Consider the following 20903-nt stretch of genomic DNA (forward strand, 5'->3'; position numbering starts at 1 on the left):
TTTTTTTTTTTTTTTTTTTTTTTGGTACCCAGGATCGAACTCGGGTCCTTGCACTTGCAAGGCAGGCCACCAAACCACTGAGCTAAATCCCCTGCCCCCATGTTCAATTATTTTAATCTTTGATATGATTTCACATCAACCTCATCCACATCAAGAGGATAATTCCCAGGGAAAATCAGAAAATGGCTTCAATAAATACTTTGACAGATCGCTTATTCTGTAGTTTCTCCTACTAGGATCAGCATAAAATATGACATTCATTCAAAAGCACGGTGCAGATTTCAAGTTCATTTCCAGCCACAAGGTTGGACTTAATCCTGACTTTACTTCCCCGGTTGGCACTACAGATAAGAATGGCATCTAGAACTTTTTAGAAGAGGTTACGGTTATAGACAACAGTCTTTCTCAGGGGCTTCATCACTGTGAAAAGTGTCCCTCAGAATCTACCTCTCTTTTGTGAGATAACTGTCATTCAAATCTGTAGATCACATCCTCTGTGCCATTATTCTGAATAACTGGAACAGCAAAAAGAGTTCCTGGCCAGGGCTTGGAGTACTGGACTTACCAGGTTGCATTCAGGATGGGCAGCAGTCTCTCTGACAGGTCAGAGGTTTCTGAGGTTGGGTCCAGATGGTGTTATGTAGCCCAAAGATCATTGTTGTTATTGTTCTGAGACAGGATCTCACTATGTTGTCCAGGTTGGCCTCAAAATCACAAAACATACACCTGCCTCATCTTCCTGAGGGCTGGGGTTACAGGCGTGCATCACCACACTTGGCTTTCCTCTTTCTTACCTTGAAAATATTTATTTTGTGAGTCTACTATTTTGCCCAGGTTCTTTGACCAGTTAGCCCAAAGGTGAAAGACACTCAATTCTGAGGATTTTTAGGAGAGACAATTTCTATGCATTGCTGGCCTAGACCATGGTAGGTAAACCCAAGTAGTTCTTTCGTTTGACCACGGTAACAAAAAGAACAGAAGAAACCAACATTTTCTTATTTATATCTCTTGTGGCACATTTGCATTTTAAATGGAAACCTTTTCAGTCCTATGGTTGACCTAAAGGACTTGAAAGAATTTATGAAGTTGCTACAGATATCCAAAAGCAGACACTAACATGAAACAAATTGAAAAAAAAATTAAGTTGACGATAGTTGCTCTCAAAGAAGAGGGAAACAAACCAACAAAAAAACCCCTTCTGACTTGACTTTAAGAAACGCCACACCAAATATTTCAGGCATTCATGAGAACTTGTTCTGGGAAGCTGGGTAAAGAAAAGAAATATTCTTCTGCATCACCCACATAGCTGTAAGTATCCTCCCAACACTCTCCAGAGTTCACATAATCGGCCCCAAGATTTTCAGATGCTTTAGCTGTGTCTCTGGAGTAAAGTATTTGCCATTTAAATGTCCTTTGCTTTCCTCAGTCGTATCTCTTTTCAAATATCTTACTGGTTTCTCTGTCTAATAATTAATCTTACTGCTCTGTGTGACTGCCATTTTCCAGGATATATTATATTACTTAGTTTGGGGTTGATCTGTTGCTAAATTAAGGATCTTTATGATGTTGCATTTGGGAGACATGAAAGAAAATGTCTATCAGCTTAAAAAGAGAAGGAGCTACTAATCTTCAATGATAAATCAAGTCTCCCTTCAGGTAGCTGCCTAACATTGAAGTATTGAATTATAAATAATTCAGTTAGGCAATTTTGGGATCCAGAAATATTTGCTAAATTCCTATTGCATACATTATTAGTAGAGCCCATAAAGATTAACAAGACAGAATCCTTGTCCTAAAGAAATCACAGTATCATAAAGAATGTCAGCATGCAAGCATCATTTCATGTTCATTTTTGATAATTAATTAGGAAACATTGTTACAGCTAATTTGACCATTCCCGAAGAAACATACAAATAGGGAATTTTATATAAGATAAAGATTTTGGAAAGGCTGAAATAAATATGAAAAAGGGTTTGGGGGTTTATACTTGGGACACCAACCACCATGCTATACATATGTATATTATTTCCTGGTATATTTATGTGTATCACGTGCGTATTATTTCATAGTGGATGAAAAATCTGTGTTGGGGGGATGAAAATTCTCTGTGATGACTCAATTTTACTCATAAAGAAACTACACACACACACACACACATACACACACACGCCAGGGATTTAGCTCAGTGGGTCTGCCACCAGCCTCGCAAGTGCAAGGTCCCAAGTTCAATCCCCAGTACCAAAAACACAAAACAAAACAAATGTTATAATCTGTTAAAGCCAACTCATAAGACTTAGAACCAGGACTTAGTCTCAAATCTTTGTACCCCAAGTTCAGGTACAATGTATATGCGAGTTGTATTATAAGCATGTTTGATATACAGGAAGGCCCGTGAGGTAGGGGTGTGTAATTCAGTAATTCCATTTTCTGAATTTTTAAATATCTTCTCTGAGATAGAAAAAATTACTTTTGCAAAGTAATTATACAAAGTTATCCAGCTACTCTCAAGCTCCACTGAAGTGAGAAGGAGAAAGAAATGTCAGAAAGGTTAGGTCAGAAATAAGACTGGAACATTAAACACTATAGCAGGTTACCTGTCTCTACAGATATCAAAAGATAAACTGTCCTCTGTTAGGGGAAGTGTACACATAGCTCTTCCTGAAGATTGGAGAGCAGATACAGTAATATCAAAATTCCTATCATTACATTACAGAGGTAAAACTAGTAAAATCCTCTTTACTTATTCCAAGTAAAAGATAGCATTGGTCAATAAGGTACAGAATGAACTCTAGTGCGTGTAAAGCTTTTAACATTCTTGTTTGTTAAATTCTGTAGAGTTAAAGACTTGGGACAAATAGTCCATCCTCTTCAATGGTTTAACAGCCAAAATTCTTCCTGAGGAAAGCGACTTTGAACTTCAATGACAAAAAGAGAAAGTGCTTGGATGTAAATTTTCACTTGCTTTTCTTATCACTGGCCATGCATTCATCCAGCATGTATAGAAACTCTACTATATTTAGAGACTGTGCAAGATACCAGAGGGAATTCAGAAAGGGATAAAACTCACACTTGTAATTGAGCCAAATGCAGCGATTTCATTGGGATAAGCTTCGATTCACTAAATGGCAAAGCAATCTGTGTGATGAATTTGCAGTTCTAATTAAAACTCTAGAGTCAATTCTTTAAAGTTTTAGCCCTAATTCATTTTCAGACAGCCCCGTGGTTTTAAGGTGACTTATCTAGATTCTGCGAAGACTAGAAACCACTCCTGGCAAGCACACATCTCGTACAGATACAATTAGCAGATGAAATCAGACTGAACCAAGTCTGAGGGAAAAAAATCTTCGAAGTTTCCAAATCCTGCACTGTTCCTGGCACACAAAGGGACTTGATATTCGTCATGTCAGGTACTAGAGAGGCAACAAGATTTAGGAACATGTGATTCCTCGTCTCTGGAAGCTCACATTTCATGGGTCACAGGGACACCAAATGACTGTTAACGAGACAAACTTAACTGCTCTCAGATTGACTGTTGCTTTGTTAAATGTGGGAATTAACCCCTCAGCCTGGCTCAGTGTTCCTTGCCTACACATTTTGCAATTGTCCACCTTGAAACTGCTCATGACTCAATGCATCCGTTCTTATCTGCTTCATCCTGAACTGGTTTCTGGCTTCACCTGAGATGGCTAACCTTGGTTGGAACTGCTTACCCCGGTATTTTCCCAGCAAACCTTGGGGAGAGGCAATATGATTAGTAGTTAACAGTGCAAACTCTGAACTATCTGGACTATTTGTATTTGAAACCTGACTTGGCTGTTTATTATGATTTCTAGCACCTCTCATGACTCTTGAATGTGCCTCCATTTCCTACATTTTTTAATTAGGATCTTAATGGGACCTAACATGTATTTCTTATAAAGATTAAATGAATTAGTATTTCCAAAGCTCTTAGAAGTGTGCCTGGAGCCTAGTTTCCAATTAAATAGAAGCTATGAGCTTGTGATGTATTCTCAAGTTCTGTTTGGATAAAGTGGGTCCTGAGACAGTATGGCCTGACTAGGTTCTAGGATGCCACAAGTTTGCAAAAAAGCATAGGCAAGTGAAGATAAAGCGGTGGGGAAGTAAAGGATGTCCAGAGTTGGCACTCGGGGAGCTGCCTGAATAGCAGTCATTTTAAAAGGTTGAAACAGTCCAGGCTATAGAAGAATCGGAATACCAAATAGGAATTTTGCCATCTGTCCTGGGTGCCATGTGGCATCACAGAATTTTAACAGTGCTCCAATAAGGATGATGGTAGAAGGCTGAGAAACAGTGCAGGCAAGATGCTATCTTTAGAGAAGGTGTAATCATCTAGGCAAGTGGTAATAAGACATAAAAGAAAAGTGTAACCATGTCAGTAGCCTCGAGAGCAAAGATGCTAAGGCAAGAGACTGTTTGAAAGCAAAACCAAGAAAAGTAAGATGTAGAAAAATGTGCATGTCCATGATTTTGGTGCCCAAAATCTGGACTGGGTAAATCTGAGTACCTGTTTAACTCACATGAAGAAACTGAGAGGCTACGCAATTAGGCTAAGGTCATAATTCTAGAACAAAGCACAAAAGAAATTCAACACAGTTCATTCTGCTGTGTTTCACAGTCTGTTTTGTTGTTGTTGTTGTTGTTTTGTTTTCACCAATTAAATTAATAGAGAAAGGCAAGAACTGAATGTACTCTCAAACGCTCTTGCAGGCTAGAAATGAAAACATGCTAGATGAGAGAGTTTTAAGATGGGATGCTTTATTTTAATTTGAGAAACAAAATGTTAAATTATGGAATAGGGTGGGATTTTGCAGGCACTGGAAATTCAGATGCTGAATTGGGACAGAAGTTGGGATTGGAACCACATAAATGAAGTCTTTTCAGAAAGTCAAGAAAGTCAAATGGATAAGCTACCCAAGAGAGAGCACAAAGGGAGGTGAAATACAAAGAAGGCCAAGAAAGACCCGGGGCAGCACAGCGTTTAATGAGCAGAAGGAAAGTTTGGAAAAGGTGGTGAGGTCGGAGGTTCTGTCAGGGGAGTCTAAAACTTCAAGGAAGAGAACCACAGCGGGGAGCGTCAACAGTAGCACCTGCTCTGAGTTGGAGAGGGCAGAACAGCAGAAGGGCCGGTGGGCTCGTGTTCGGGAGGCCCCTGGGGACCTGTGAAAGAACTTTTAGTTGAGCAGAGGACGTAGGATTTTTGCGGGGGGTTTGATTTGTTTGTTTATAGTGAAGCTTTGGTAATAAAGGTAGCAAGACAGGTAGGACGCTAAGTTGGGGATGGGGAAGGTAGACCAGGTTTGTAAGTCAAGGAGATTCAGCGAGGGTGCTTGAACCATCATAACAGGATGATGGACGTGGAGCAGAACCTAGAGAAGATCGGAAAGGACAGGTCAGGGCTCAGTGAGAAGTCTGCCCTGGAGAGGAAGGAAGCCTGGTCTCTTCGGAGAGTCGTGGAAATTCTCAGTGGACGACGGCATGGCAAAGGAAACCCGTGTTGCCTGATCTCCGTTCCTCCAAAGAGGAGATGCAAATAATACAGTGTCGGAGTGGAAGGGCTCGGATGGACACGGCGTTGCAGGAGCGGGAGAGGAATGTAACCAGTCCTAGTCCTTCTCTTTCGCCCTTTCCTGCCATGCCGCTGAATGACCCTTTGCAGACACTGAATTTCATCTTTCTTTTATTGGCTTGTTGGTTATTTTTGCTGGCATCATGCATGAGATGTAGAATTGCTTCCAGCTCTTTTAAGTATTCTCAATTTCTTCCCAAACTTAAAACATATTCTTAGTATTTTGTGAAAACTAAAAGAGGATACAGTTGTGGTACATTTATAAATAAGCAAATCAATTAAATAAATAAGACATAAGTGCCGCTCGGCATAAAAACTGCAAAAGTGAATCATAAATGAGATTGTTTTTGAAAAACCCTGAAAATGATCATTAAATCACTTAATTAAGCTTGTTTGTTTGCTTTGAGAGGCACAGAGAAGTTTATCAGGCAGAATTAAAAGTACATATTCAAAGGAAAATAGAGAGTAGGCGCTCAAGAGAGAGGCACATGATATGCTTGGAGCTGCATATTTATGTGTTTTGGGAGTGGACATCTGTGGAATTTGTGAATTTATAGCAAGTCTGGGCTTAGTTCACAGGAGACAAGCGATGGCCCACCCACAGGTAGAAAAATAATGGTTCATTTTACAGGAGAAAGGGGTGGGCTCGATCTGTTGTACTCTTTTTTCTTTTTTAAGATGGGGAGTAAATCAAGTTGCGTCCTAGATGGCCATTCTATTTTCTAAGCATTTTTCTAGAAAAATGAAAGGCATATTTTTACTTTGAAGGATTGTTTCTTATACTTCATTTGCCCCGTTTCAAGATAAGAAGAAACATCTTTGTATAACGTAACAATAAAATCCCTGTTGATGATAACCGTAATGGAAACATTTCCAGTTCTCCCAAACTACAGGTCAGGGACTGAACTTTAAAGGGGAGAAACCATCTTTCCACCAGAGAAGCCACTCATTCCAAGGAGCTGAGCCGGCAGATCTGCATGTGCTGTTGTCTTCCGCCGAGAGACAGTCTTATTCTTCCCATGGTTAAAAAATAATCTTGCTTTTAGCTATAAGTTTTGGTTCAAAAACTATCAAAGAACAGAGCTCCGTAATTTGATTTCTGAAAGATAAGTTCTAGTCTACCGTTTCATTTTGTAAAAGTCTAAACTAGGTTTTAAACATGCAATAATGTCCCCGAGTAAAACTTTTAAAAACACATACTTAGAATACACAGAAGTTTGGCTTCAGCCTCAGTATTCAGTTAAAATTCACTTTTGGGCTTCAAGTTCAGAGTTAAACTTGGTTTGTGAAAGACAGAATAGCTGTAGGCCTACCCCAGAATAATACAGTATTAGCAACAGACAAGGTATGTTATTCAGATTAATACCAGCTCCTGAGTATTCCTTTTTAAAAATGGGATTATACTCCTTTTCCAACATGTTATTTTCTTTTTCTTTTAAAATAGCCATCTGAATAGATGTGAAGTATTATCTCACTATGGTTTTGATATGCATTTCCTTAATTAGTGATATTGAACATCTTTGTGTATATATATTCCAATAAAGAAGTTGGGGAGACTTAAAAAAATAAAATATGTGATAAGTATTTGGTATAAGCATTCTAAATAAAGTTTTGACTAAAAATTCACTTTTGTGCTTTGCTCAAATTTTGTCAGTTGATGATTAAATGTATTTTTACTATTTTAAGAGTAAAATGCTGCAATAATGAATAATGATTATAAATTTACTCTTTTCATGTACCAAAAATGTCCATCAATTACTCAGAACTTTGAAATAATTAAGAGTAAGAGTAAATTGACAGTTACTGTGAAAATAAGTTCATAATCTTTTACCTGAATTCCTTTTGACCATATGTCTTAGAATTCAGATATAATCACATTTTAGGAAGGTAAAACGTGTATCAACACTCCAGGATAGTAGTAGGTGGGTTAGAAAATAGAAAGTGAAACACATTAATATGTATTAAAATACACATCAAATGAATTATAAAAATATTTTCTCTTCTTGGAGATTTTGGATGTTTAAATTTCAGATAAAGATCATGGACACATTTTAAGAAAGGGACTAGCTAGAGAACTTCAGAAAAAATAATAATATGCTTTAAAGTAGTCCTAAATATAAGTTAATGAAACACAGAAGAATAGGGATATTATAAAAATCACACCATAACAATAGTCTTAATGGAGTTGTTTTATAAGCTGGGATTCTTAATATAAAACAATAGTAACCCTTAAGAATATTTAAATTTTAGTTATTTAATTCTAGCGAGGCCAATTTTAAGGAAAAAGGCCCCACTTGGGGGGACCTGTGAAGATGAATTAAAGTCATTTAGTGTTGCCTTCTATATATTTCACAAGGATGAAAAGTTTCTAAATTATATTCAGTAACACTCATGACAACAGTAAGGCATGTGATGTGATGAAAAGAAAATTATCTTAAGGAAAGATAAGTTACTCAAAACATACCTCACAACTCAAACTTCAGAACAATAGATGACTTCAGAAGCAGGCTTTATGAAGATGCCATCTTAGAGTTTCGGGCATATGGATTCCAAAATATTTTTTACAGGTTGTTAAAATAAGTGTTAAACACTGCCAACCATAAAGGACTTTGGAGACCTACCCCAGCTATGAATCTGAGGTACAAAATTTTTTCAAGAAAACATTTTACTGAAGAGTATTTTCTGCTTGACACACAAAAAAAGCGAGTGACACCGTGACAGGCGCCACTAGCAAGGAGTCGTCTCTCCTCCCCAGTAACACGGATGTAAGATCTAAAATAATTTCAACAGGGTTGGGGTGTAGGTCAGTGGTACAGCACATTCTTAGCATGTGTCAAGGCCTGAGCTTCAATCCCCAGAACCCTCCCCACAAATAAGTAAATAAAACATTCTTTACAGCTGAAGTGCCAAGACATTTTCGTTCCTGAACTGCAACACCAAACTTTGAAAATGTGCCTAACTTTGATAATATAATTGCACTCACAGTAAAGTTCTTAAAAACAATGCTTCAGGGCCGGGGATTTAGCTCAGTGGTTCAGTGGCCTGCCTTGCAAGTGCAAGTACCCGAATTCAATCCCTGGTACAAAAAAAAAAAAAAAAACCTTCAGCCAGGTGGGATGGCACACACTCGTAATTCCAGCTCTTGGGAGGCTGAGGCAGGAGTATCTCTGTGAGTTCGAGGCCAGTCTGGACTACATAGTAAGTTCAAGGCCAGCTTGAACTACATAGCAAGACCCTATCTCAAAAAACCAAACTAACCAAACAAATAACACTTCAGATTTATTTTTATACTCCAGAAGTTGATTCTATAATGTTTACAGTAGGATTTGGGTTTGATAATTATTACATTTAAACACATAGGCTGCTTGACCAGAATGGATATTTGGTGTTATATGTATGGCAATTTATATAATTGTAGTATTATTACCATTATCTTATACATAGAATCATGATGTGCATATTGGCCAAACCATTCTTTTATTATTAGATGATTATTTTTGCCCAATTTAACTGTCTTACACAGTCCAGTAGAAAATACAAATTTCAGATTTGGACTTCCAAAGCTGTATACAGTAACAGATTTTGACATATTTCTAATGAGGAAAAATCAGATGCATATAGAAATCCTACTGCTAAGTCACAAGGCTGTGAAAAAGGTGATTTCAATGATGCTTTAGTTTCATAGATGAAACTACTGAGCGAGACTCATGGAAATTTAAATGTTCCAAGTCTTTTTTATTGCAACTTTATAGTTTTTCTGGTATATCAGTGTTTTTAAAAATTGAGGGAAGGAGGAGCCAAAATTTTGAAGACCCTTTAGTGTTGAACTTTAATTTTATTGTAATTTTATTTAAGATTATAGACAATTATTAGGCAAAGGAAAGCCTTAACTATTGTGGCTTTTATGCAATAAGCCCAAGGAAAATTGACAATTCAATGCCAAATTAAATCACATGATATACATTAACAGCATAAATGTGATGGTTGAGGTTGTTTCACTAGAATTAAGTAGTGTGCAATAAATGCTTTTATTCTACCTGTCTCCGTGATTCCTCTGCCTTTTCCATATGATTCTGTGATGTGACTCACTGTGATCTCATTGAAGTTATTCTTTTTTTAATGTTTGACCATCATTTATTTTGCTCTGCCAATATTTTTCAGTGTCCTATGAAAACAATCATGAAAATAGTTTTGAAATTGTCACTATGCTAGTAGTAGTATACTGCCACAAGTGGTAATGTAAAAGGACAGACTCTCTCCACATACCATAGCTTCCCTCTCTAGGGTGATGAACGGCCAGTTACGGCACATTTTCTCTTGAGTTCAACAAGCCTGTACATCATGCTGAACGGAACAGTTCCATCTTCCTACTCACTTCCCCCATTCATATTGCAGAGAAATCTTTCTCTAACAAAGCGTGACGTCACTTGGCTTATCGTTGACTTAATCATAAGCTGAAATGCAAATGAAGATATTAAAATAACAGGACATTTGCTCAGCTATAGGATACTTACTATGATGGCTGAAAACATGTTTGTTTGGTTTTAGAATAACGGCAAAAAAGTATAAAATTAGAAAAAAAAATTCTGTTGGGATGTCCCGGCTCTTGAGAAGATTAACATGGATATAAACATAGGTCCCTTTATATATTAGAAGTACTATAAAAAAGAAAACACAAGAACACCAAAAAGCTTTCTCTTATTGAAATATTTGGAGGACTCATTACCATATTAAAGGCTCTGAGAAATCTTAGGTAACTTTGTTTTCCTCAGCTCGATCTAGAAAACTTGGGTGAGTGTCAGGCTAAACAATGCATGAAGTACTAGATCAATATATTGAGCGAGAACCACATCCCGTCAAAGACTGATCATCGCAAAAAGCAATTTGGGAAATTGTTTTGCTCAGAGTTTTTAAGAATTTCTTTTTCTTCCCCACTTCAGCAGTTCTCAAAGACCTGTAGAAATCAGTCGTCTCTTTCCATAGTATTAAGCACACAATGACCTGTATTCAATTTAACTCTAATTTTGAAAGAGAGGAATTATATTTTCTATTTTGAACATGACCACATTGTCTAGTTCAATGTCTCAGGTGCAATAAACTCACCAGGTGTTTGATATTTGACTGATAATGCAACTTCTCCAAGCCCCAGTTGTAATCTACAGGCATATTTTCCTAATAATAAGTCCATAGGGACCGAGCGCAACTGATGAAAGCATAGCCCTGTTGCTATTAAATAAACTGCAGTAAATATTTATGGTATATTCATGAATAAAAGGAGGGTAGGTAATTTTGATTTACAAGTAAAATGAGCAAGATTGAGTTCAATAAACTTGTGATGTATTTTGGGTTTGTGTTTTCCCTTCTTACAGGACTGGACGGTTTGATGCTTCAGGCTTTAAAAAAGTGTTTTCATCTCCTTTGAGATTTTTATGAGTTTTCTGTTGGGAAAAATGGCTGCCTCCCATGGCACAAAATCAACAGAAAGCTTCTGTGGATTTTGGCTTTGGGACGTAGGTGTTATTATGCATTTCTATAATTTTTCAGGGATATGTAACTTGCCTATAAAAATATGTCTGTGGGCTGAATCTTGGCAGTTGACATTTTCACAAGAGAATATATTTAGTAATATCTGAATGTTTAAAAGACTTACACATAGGTAAGTTATTTTTAAAAGCTGGGTGACAAAAAAACATTGGTTGTTATTGCCACCTTTTGAATGCATTTGGCCATAATGAAACATCAACTTTCAAATTTATTTTTTAAAAAACATTTGAGAAGCAAGGATTTGAGTTAGCCCTGCTCTGGCTCAGTGCATCATAAAAAGCAAATAACTCAAATCCCTCACTTGGAAAACTGGTGACACTGAACAACCTTTGAAGGACCCACCCTCTCTGGGGATATGGCATTTCCATTGCCTCTGAAAAATTAACTTAAGTCAATATGTATTGATTTAAGTTTTGGGTTTAAATTTTAAAAGGCAGAAATGGTTTGGGATTCTTATGATTTCTCTTCATCAATTCAGTTACTTCATAAGCATACACAGAGAGCATTTAGCATTCTCATCTTTGTCTTGAAAGCATATAACAGCATTTAAGAATGGGAGGGAATTATTTTTGTCTAAGAGGTGACTGTAATTTAGAAAAGATGAAACAAACACAAGAGTATTGTAAGTCTTTCATTTAGAAGCATTGCCATTCATAACTCATGCAAGGGGACACAAATTTAAAAACCAGAATGAACAAATTATAAACATATTAGAAGAAGCTTAGTGTCATGGAAATCTTACTCTTTGAATCTAAGCTCTAGCATTGTTCCCTAACCTCTTTTAGTCTTAACACAGGAACAATTACGGCTGCTTTGCAGGATGACTGTAAAAATTAGACAAACACTGGGGCCATAGATTTAGCTCAGTGGTACTGCACCTGCCTCACAAGCACGAGGTCCTGAGTTCAATACTCGGTATAAAAAAAAAAAAAAAAGAATTAGCCAAATACCAAGTGGTCAATAAATTGGAACTATATAAGGAACGTTATCATCAAGGTCAAATTTCTACCGGAGTTTCACACCTAGTAAGTACTAGTACTAGTACTCAACAAGGGAAAGGTTGAGATTATTCAGAGTAGCTGAAAAAGGCCTCACCCTTGCAGAGGTGAGATGGGAGAGAGCAGGAGATTGTAGACAATCAACGAGGGCTGGGATGAGGAAGAATGACTGTATGAACAGAAGTTTGGTTTGGGACAGAGCTTTTCTTTAACCATACTTAGGATCTGAAGCCTCAGGGTGCTAAAGACACGTGGAAAGATCCTAAATCTTAAATCTTAAAACCTACGTCTTCTTGCTTAAGAGTGTAGCACATTGTTCTTCGCACAAGGTCGGATATGGTTGTTATGACTAAAACTTCTTTTGCTATGAGAAAGAGCTGAGGAGAGATCTGTTCCAAAACTAAAGAAAAATAAATAAATTAATCAGACTGCTGCAAAACCCATCTGCTACCGGCCATATTGTCACGCTTTGGTAAACACACTGCTGTATCCTGGTGCTCTTGCAGACATTCTCTCACTTCGCCCTGACAGCAATGCTGGGGAGTGTGGATTGCTGTTCTCTTGGTAAATAGAGCCAAGATGACAGCCTGAGCTTTGTTTGTCTTTAACCGCACCATGTCACACATCACATAGCGTGACAATTTTCTATTGCGTGCAGTTCTTAAAATTCACATCAGTAACCCAAGTGGCACTAAGGGTGGGCATCAACAGTGTGGAGGGCCTTGTGATGGAGACGGGAGTAGATACAGCATCCCAACCATGGGACTGAAGTGGAGACTGGATAGGGAGGTGACCACAGACCATGAGACAGCCATACTCAGGTGAGTTCAACATGCCATTAATGCATGGATCTTGGGGTTCCCAGTAAGACTCCAGAAACGCATTTCCTGCTTTCTCTTTCCTGAAAGACCTCCCACGTTTAAAGGGGCATCATTTGGTATCATATGGATCTCTGTGATACGTGCATTTGAGATCTGCAACTGCTGAAACCCCATCTTCTCCAGCAAGCCTTCAACGACTACTGCCAAGGATGTAATGACTCCCAGCAACTCCATCCAGGGTAGACAGGAGTAATTTCCTCTGATCCCCTTGCACTTGTCACTCTTCAATTCTGCTGACTTTTTCACTCATGGTAAAAGTTTTTCCTTTATACCATGCTTACAGTAGCATTTTCTATGCCCACTTTATACAAAATGTCTACGCCACCTTGGAAATCAGAACTTCGTACTATTTACTTGAAGTCTTGGGAAAGACCTTAAACCTACCGACCTGAAAGTGTTTCCACTTCAGGGAGGTAAGTGGAAGTGTCTCCGACATGGAAGCTTTGGGATATTTTCTGGGCTCCCCCTTTCATTCTGAGTTACCAGGTTCACTCTTGGTACAGGTAAGGATTTTGATAATGAGTTTCAGAACTCTGCCCAGTTTCCAAGCTGATGTTAGGCAACTGTAATCAGAAGCTTCTTAACCATTGAAAAAAAATTAGAGCAGATTATAGAATTAAAGCATGCTCTGTTTTATTATAATGAAAGTGCATGTTTACTGCACAAACTTTGAAGAATATAAGCATTTTGACATGATTAATGGATAATAAACCAGAAGCATCTACCTCTTGGTTAGTCTGGGACCAATGTCTTTCCCACCTCTTTTGCTCCCATTAAAGGACAAATGGTATCAAGAAGTTTCTTTTCCTTTTTGTCTTTTCTAATCTCTCTTACAGAATGGCAGATGTAGAATTTTAGATAGAGGATTGAAGGGGCCACCTTCTAAAGAGAGGATTAAAGCTGCCAGTTTGTACAGCAGTTGACCCATGACCTGGAAGACATCAACCATTCACTTCAAAGAATTTAAATATGATAAAAAAGCACTTATTAAGGTACCAATGGCCACTCCTTGACTAATGTTATCTTTGCCCAAATATCAAATTTGCTTTATCACTAGATTTCCTGAATTTTTGTAACCTCCTTTACTCAAACCAATTACTTGAACAGTAGAACTCGGTAGAATATTTTTAGGTCAGGGAAGAGAAGAGTATATTTTGAAGCATTGCAACATTCTATGTATATTCATTCAACAAATAATTCTAATGTACTTTATATGTTCCAGGCACTTTTCTGGGGTTGATGATGACAGAGAGTAAGGTCTGTGATGTCTGTTTCTCATGGAATTGAATTCCAGTTGGATTTGGGGAAAACACATTGTGATTTCACTTGGTGACAAGCACTACCAAGAAAAAGATCGGTGATTAGACAGGGTAGGGCTGGATGGAGTGGGAAATCTTAGAACCTGTCTCCTGGAGAGACTTGAGCTGAAAATCTGAGTAACATGAAACTTGCTAGGTAAAGATTTGGGAGCCAGTGGTATTCCCTACCTATCTTCAGATGAGGTTAAATGGCTATTGCATGCATTTAAGCAAAGTTACCAGTGGCCCTTAGGCAATTAATACTGGCCTCTGAGGTTTCCAGAAAACTCTAGGAAACTCAAATAAAACTTTGATGTCCTCTACAATCTTTGTCTTCTTAGATTTTGGTCTTTTAAGGCAATTAGAAGAGATACCTGGATCATGTAAATGTTTAACATTTTCATCCGTTCTTTAGCATTCATTTAATAAATATTTATTAAGCATCTGCTATGTACTAAATAATAAAGCGGCGAGCCAAACAGATAAAAATGCTCATCCATATAAAGTTTGTGTTTTAGGAGAGAAATGTAATAAAAGAAACACCTTATTTCATCGTGTCAGAGAGCCACATTTTTTCACATTTCAACATCTCTGTAATTATGTGACTTAATATTAGCCTAGGTAATTGGCAGTGATTGTTTTTATTTCTTTGTGATACAAAAATAATGTTGCACCTTATAATCACAGGCATCTTAGCTTTGATGATTTATCTCTAATTAGAAAAATAAATGCATGGCTAGATAATAATAAACGTGAAATAGAAAAGTAAGGTGAGAAAGGAGATTAAAAAGTGCTGGAGACTTAGTGGGTAGGAAGGAGTTGTAATTTTAGATGGGAAGACCATTGAAAAGGTGACCTTCGTACAGGAACCTGAAGGTGGTAAGGGAGGAAGTCGTGGATAACTGGGGAATAGGCATTTAAACTAGGAAATCGTAAGAACAAAAGTCCAAAGCAGGGGCTCGAACAGAAGGAAGGTTCTGTGAGTGCAGCTGAGGGAGCAAAAGGGAGAGCAGTAGAAGATGAAGTCTGAGAGGCAACAAAGTGCCAGACCATGAGGAACTGTATAATCTGATTTGAAGAAACCATCAGGGGCTCCAAATGGAACATGTTTTGGAAATATCCAGGATTCAGTTTATCTGAGCCTTCAACCCAAGAGAGGTCTAAACTGGAGATGTATATTTGGGAGATATATATGTGTGTGTGTGTGTGTGTGTGTGTGTGTGTGTGTGTGTGTGTGTGTGTGCATGGATATATATATCCATATATATATATATCCATATATATGTGTGTGTATGGACATATATATACATACACATATATATAGATATAGATATAGATATCTCCAAACTATGTGTAAATTTAAGATAAATCTATATAAAGAATTCTAAACTAGGCATGATGACACATACTTGTAGCTCTAGCTACTCCGGAGGCTGAGGCAGAATGATTATAAAATCTAGGCCAGCCTAGGCAACTGGGTACAATTCCCAGCCATGCCATCATTAATAATAATGATGATGATGATAATTCTAGGGACTGAGCCTTGAGTATTTCAGCCTCCAGCATTTTACTGTGACCCACAGAGGCCAATGGAGCCTCAAAGATGACTTACCAATGTTCCACCACCAACAATATCCACAGAGCTTAAATTCTCCTAGATCCATTTCACCTAATTTAAAAGGCCTCACTGGGGTACACTCCCGCATACTCTGGCTTTGTTACAGTAGATGCTGAGACACGTGGTACTTCCTCGGGAGCAATGTTTTGATTTCTTTCATCTGCACTAGATCTATCCCAGTACTAGTGCATCTCAGGATTGAGCACAGTTTTATTCTAGCTGCCTTCCAATCCAGATATTTTTCCATTACTTGAAAAGTCACAAATGGTACCAATTTCCTTACTCATAAAATGGAAATTTAATAGCTACTTCATGAGATTACTGTGATGATCAAGTGAAGTGAAATGAAGCATTTAGTATAGTTCTTGGGGACGTAATGTAAAAGTCCATAAATGCTTGTGTCCTTATTTTCTTTTTCCAGATGTAGTCTTGGAGGCATTTTTAAAAAATTAATTGGATTATAATAAAAGTCAGTTCTATAAAATCATTGAATGGCATCTGCAATTATAAAAGAGAAAATGTGCACAGATATACCAATATTACCTTGGAATCCTATGGAAAAAAATTAAATACAAAATCTCTTCCTCTTTGGTACTTTGTAAGGAACAATTATAAAGTTTCATATCATTGAAATGGGTCTCATATATTGTTTACATTGTATAAATAATACTATTCGTCATTTATGTTAATTTGAAAAGCATAATGAAACTATAGGCTTCTAGGGAAAAGACAATGTTTCATAGTGTTCTATCACACATGCCGTAGAGCAACGCTTATCCTGTAGCCATTCCATATTCTATATAAATGGATTTCTGTCTCTTAGCTTTTTTTTTTTTCAGCGCTTGAAATCAAACATAGGGACTTAAGCACACTAGCTAAGAGCTTTACCACTGAGCTACATCTTCAGCCTCTCATGTATTTCTTTATTTACTGGTTTTTGGAGGATTTAACACATATCTTAATATCTTAAATTCACTGCTGAAAAACTGTTGGGGCCTAGGCTACCTAAATCAGATCCCACAGTCTTGAGCTTGGTTATCCTGCCTGGGGAACAAGGAAGTATGAGGAAGGCCTCATGCACCCTGGCTGTGGACAGAATGTTGATAACCCCACACTCTTGAGGCAAGACAGCATCTGCTGAGGACCACTGTCAACATACAGGCATTTGGGTGTACAGACAGTCTTCTCACTGGCTAACAAAAGTGGGCCAACCTTGGAGTTTTATTGGAGTCTGTTCTCTAGAGGCAGTCTCTCCTGGTCCCCCCTTTATATCTTGAATATTGCTTCTGTCTCTTTCTTTTATTACTCACTATTTCCGCCCAAAGGTAGTTGAGGGTCTGATCAGCCCTCAGTAAATAACATAATCTGTGCCCCCAAAATTGTAAGATTGAGGAATAGAGTGGAGTATGGAAAATACATTGGTAGAGGGCCGGGATTTAGGTTCCACTGCCTGCCTTGCCAGCACAAGGTCCCAAGTTTGATTCCCAGTACCAAAGGGGGCAAGGAACTGGATGATGTTCACTCTGGAATCTCACTCCTTTCCTTCTGGACACTATGAATTCTCTTTGATCCATTTTCAACTGCAGAAGTCTCTATGATCTTGCTTCATGGAGGTTTACGAGCTGACCAGAAAAAACCCCATAATTAAATTCTGTAGTCCCATAAACAACCTAGAAATGAGCAATTGCTAGTAAAAAGCAATTGTTTTCAATATTTATTATTTACCAACAAATAGCCTTAGAAAACCTCCCCATAAAGGCTGACAGTTAAGTTTTGGTAACAATTAATTCAATCAGGGTGAATTAGAGCCAGAATTTAAGGAAAAGATTCATTTTTTTTTTAAACAACCCTGATTTTTTTAAAACTTAGAATTTTTATTTCCATAAAAAACAAATTTTATAATTATTTGCCTAAAATATAAAGCAGCACTTATTTTAAAGGTAAGGGAATGTAAGCAATAGTCATCTTTTATATTTCCCAGGGAAAAATACCACTTCATCATTCAAATTTACACCCTTATGTTGCCTCTTCTAAGATATCAGTGTCTTCCCACACAATGCTTGTTTATGTGGGCTCATGAGTGCTTAGTCCGATACGTATTTTTTTTTATTTTTTTTTTTTATTGAGTTTATTGGTACATTTAGGGATACAGTACAGTTACATTCATTGTTGGGATCATGTACCTTTACATGGCAAGTCTTGATTCTCATTTTTTTCCCCTTACCTCTGCCCTCCCTTCACCCCCTCCTCCCCTCCCCATCTACAAACACTTTATTTTCATCTTTTCATTCTCTCACATTTTTTTCTTTTCCCTTTTTGTTCTTCCCCTACGTATCACACCTTCCCTACACCTTTAGCTCCTTTCCTCCCATTTCTAAATGTCAGTAATCTTATTAGAATCTTATGCATTGTTGCAGAATATTCACACCAGGGAAACTATTTGGTATTTACACATGTGGGACTTATTTATTTCACTTAGGAGTATATCTTCAATATGTATCCATTTTCCTATGAATGAATCTATTCTCTCGCTCTTTATGGCTGAGTAATATTCCATTTTATAGAAAAACCACAACTTCTTTATCCAGTTTCCAACGGATGGGCAAATAGGTTGTTTCCAAGATTTAGCTATTACAAACTGTGCCGCTATAAACATGGGTGCACATACTTCTCTGTGATATGATTCTTTTAGTTCTCTTGGAAAGATACCCAACAGAGGGATGGCTGGGTCAAATGGAACCTCCAGTCCAAGCTCTTTGAGGTATCTCCATATTGATTTCCATAGTGGTTGCACTAGTCTGCACTCCCACCAACAATGGAGGAGGGTTCCTTTCTCCCCACAACCCCGCCAACATTTGTTATTGTGTGATTTCTTGATAGCAGCCATTCTTTGTGGGGTGAGGTGGAATCTCAGTGTTGTTTTCATCTGCATCTCTCGAATGACCAGTGATGTGGAACATTTTTTCATATATTTTCTTGCTGCTTTCACTTCTTTGTATGAGAAATGTCTGTTCATTTCGGATGCCCATTTTTGGATCGGGTCTTTATATTTGGGGGGACTGATTGTTTTGAGTTCTTTATATATCCTTGATAATAGTCCTTTGTCTGAGGTACAGCTGGTAAAAATTTTTTCCCACATTGTAGATTGTCTCTTAGTTCTGCTAATGGTTTCTTTTGAAGTACAGAAGCTTTTTAGTAAGATGAGATCCCAGTTGTTGATTCTTTCTGCTAGTTCCCGTGCTACTGAGGATTTGTTCATAAAGTCTTTTCCTATACCAATGTCTTCCAGAGTTCTGCCTAACTTACTTTCCAGCAAGTTTAATGTTTCTGTTTTAATATTTAGATCTTTAATCCATTTGGATTTTAATTTAGTGCATGGCGAAAGATAAGGGTCTAATTTTAATCTGTGACAGGTTGATATCCAGTTTTTCCAACACCATTTATTAAAGAGGCTATCTTTCCTCCACTGAGGATGGTGAGCTCCTTTGTCGAAGATGAGGTAGCTGAGTACATCTGCATTTGTTTTTGTGTCTTCCAGTCTGTTCCATTGATCCTCAGGCCTATTTCTTTGCCAGTACCATGCTGATTTTATCACAGTGGCTTTGTAGTATAGTTTCAAATTGGGAATTGTTACACCTGGTGCCATGTGACTGTTGCCTATAATGGCTTTTGCTATTCTAGGTCTCTTGTGGTTCCAAATGAATTTTTGGATTCTTTTTTCTAGTTCTGTGAAATATAGTGTTGGAATTTCAATTGGCATTGCATTGAATGTATATAGCAGTTTCGGTAGTATGGCCATTTTCACTATGTTGATTCTTCCTACCCAGGAGCAGGGGATATCTTTCCATTTTTTTATATCCTCTTCGATTTCTTTTTTCAGAGTGCTGTAGTTTTCAGTGTAGAGATCTTTTGTTTCTTTTGTTAGATTGATTCCTAGATACTTCATTTTTTTGGATGCTATTGTAAAAGGAATTTTTTCCCTTATTTCTCTTTCTGTCTGTCTGTTATTTGTGTATAGAAAGGCTATTGATTTTTGGGTATTCACCTTGTATCCAGATACTCTACTGAATCTGTCAATTAAGTCTAGAAGTTTTTTGGTGGAGTTTTTTGGATCTTCAATGTAGAGTATCATATCATCAGCAAATAATGATAGTTTAACTTCTTCCTTTCCTATCTTTATTGCTTTAATTTCTTTCTCTTGTCTAATTGCTGTGGCTAATGTTTCCAGAACTATATTGAACCGATACGTATTTTCAATCAAATTCAAGAGTTGCAGAGGAGGGTGTACACTTACAGTTTAATTAATAAAGTCCATGCTAAGTAGGTCAGTTTGTGAAGCAAGGCCCCAGGTCCCTAGACTTCACACATGAGTTATCGTGTGGATATTCCTCCCCCTCCCTCTCTAATGACACTGCGAGTTATTAAGAGATCAGGGACCATATCTTACTTATCTTATAATCAAAGCATTAAGTATGCATAGACCTGACACACAGTAGAAGCTCAATAAATTGCACTGGGCTTTCAAGGAGGCCCTAAAAGCAATTATTGCCTGGATAAATAAGAGCAAGAATGATAGGAGCCAAGGTAAAGGATGAATTTATAACTGGTCCGAATGTCTTTAAGATACTGACACGTCCTAGCACTATGTACAGGGGTGGTCCTGGTGCTGGTGGAGAGAAATTAATGGGATCCTTTGAGGCGATGGCATAATTTATGAGCAACCTGGTCTGAAAGTAGGGTTTTTTTTACTCCCTCTTTTTTCTTCATTGTTGTTATTTCTGGTACCTGCAATTGAATCAAACTGCCCCATCTAACAATTTTCAGTGCATACTGTCTATTTCAAGCTGACTATAGCTAGATTCCCAGAACACTGGATTCCTATAATGGTTTCATTTCTTTCTTCTCAACAGTTGTGTGTGTGTGTGTGTGTGCGTGCGTGTGTGTGTGTGTGTGTGTGTGTGTACACGTGCCCCTTTT

The sequence above is a fragment of the Fukomys damarensis genome, unplaced genomic scaffold, assembly GCF_012274545.1.
Source record: "Fukomys damarensis isolate Sample0158 unplaced genomic scaffold, DMR_v1.0_HiC HiC_scaffold_19, whole genome shotgun sequence".
In the NCBI taxonomy this organism is placed as follows: Eukaryota; Metazoa; Chordata; class Mammalia; order Rodentia; family Bathyergidae; genus Fukomys; species Fukomys damarensis.